The following is a 1,949-nucleotide window of genomic DNA, read 5'->3' on the forward strand; positions in this document are numbered from 1 at the left end:
CCCTGCACATATAACACACACACCTACCCCTGCACATATAAAATAATACACTCCCCCTGTACACAAAAGAAATACCCCTGCACATGTAAACTAATACACCCAAGCACACAAAAAATACACCCCCCACATATAAAATAATAAAACCCCCTCCCCTCCCACCGCATAGCCACATATAAAACAAAAATTGAAATACAGAGCCCCCTCTCCTGCTTACTTTTTTGCAGGGAGGAGGCTGTGAGGAGGCAGATCGATCCCTGGTGCTCTAGCACTAATCCATCCTTCGGCCAAAGCTCAAAACTGAGCTCCAGGCGAAAGGATCTCAGTGCCGGGAGGAGCTGCTCTGCGGTCTGCATCCGATAGAGATGCAGACCGTGTAGCTGCTCTCGCAAGTCAGGTATGCGGTCCGTGATCGCACCTTACAGTGTTGCAAATTTATTTTTTGCTTTACTTCTTTAACAGTGCAAATCTATGAGTTGGTCAACTCTCAGGAAAATATGCATTTTATATGTGTGGCTCATATCTTATCTGTACTTAAAGCCAAACTCCCACAGATATAAAATAAATAAATAATGCAGCTCTGAATTAACCTGTACATTTTAAATTAAATGTAAAAAAAATTAAAGCAGAGTAAATACTCAGTGTTTCAGTCCCTGTACTGGGAGAGGGTGGGAAGCATCACAATGAGCAAGTCAAAATATGCTGATAGAATGAGAGAGCAGAGTGACAAAGAGATAAGCTCAATAGTCTTCTGCTTCTCCTTTGCAGTCCAATCACATGCAAGAGAGGACCTGGTTGCATTACTTAAATGCAGCAAAGAAAAATCAGGTCTTCTGCCTTGCCAGACAGGGCTGTACTGTGTGGCTAGGCTGTGAAAACCTCAGAAATGGATGGATAGAAATGCATATCCTTTGGCAGGTTTAATATTTCCCATATATGTATTTCATTTAGCTGTTTACCTGGAGTTCAGCTTAAGAGAGAGAGTATTTGCAATGAGTCATTGCAAGCTCCCCGTAGTGGCTAAAGCATAAATCTCCATATTTACCACAATGACAAACAAAAGAGCATGTTTATCAAAATACAAGTCATATAACAATATGCACTTACTGGGAATACACTATCCGTTCAATGTGTTGCAGTGCTCTGATTCCAGCTAATTAATAAAGAAACAAGAATTGTTGTAGGTGTGGCACAACTCTGACTCCTCATCTGAAAATTCAGCATTTGCATATTGAGCACTCAGCTTTGGGGCTCCCTGAGCACTTTAGAAACTAAAGAGAAGTATGATTAAGTGCCTCCAGGTAACATCTATTAGGTTCATGTGCCACTGAAAAACTGGTGTTCTAAAAACCACCTAACTGTTCCTTCCATATCTCACGAACTGAGATAGTGAAATCCCAATCCTTCAAGTAGAACGCCCCCTTTTTTTAAATGTATTTTTTAGCCCTACCACATTCTATATTAAGTAAAAAGGTGCCCAAGCTTTACTTACCCTCTCCACACTACAGCGATGTTCCCCGATTTCTTCTCAGTCCAGAGCCATCTGTCTTTCTTGGCTTTATTGCTGCTCCCCGATTCCTTCTCAGACTAGAGCCGTCGGTCTTCTATGGGTTGATTGACACACCTGTCATTCTACCCATTCCAGTGAGCCCAACCTGTCATTGACACAAACGCTGCTGACGCAGAGGAAGCTCCCGTGACATCAGCAAACCGGCTAGTAGATTGCAGGGAAAATGTATGTTTAAGGTGTGTGTTTTTTTTAAATAAAAAAGACCTGGGTTGTGAGAGGGTGTATAGCCTGTTCATCTAGCTAGAGCTCTGCTTTTGGTTTGGCACACGGTCATTACACAGGGGTCCCAACTTTCCATTTTAGATTTTTTACTTTTTTGATTTAATCTTCAATAAAAATGTACAGCGCTAAGAAACCTCTTGGCAGGACTGGCACATATATA

Source organism: Nanorana parkeri, unplaced genomic scaffold (assembly GCF_000935625.1).
Source record: "Nanorana parkeri isolate BGI_ZX_2015 unplaced genomic scaffold, ASM93562v1 scaffold345, whole genome shotgun sequence".
Lineage (NCBI taxonomy): Eukaryota > Metazoa > Chordata > Amphibia > Anura > Dicroglossidae > Nanorana > Nanorana parkeri.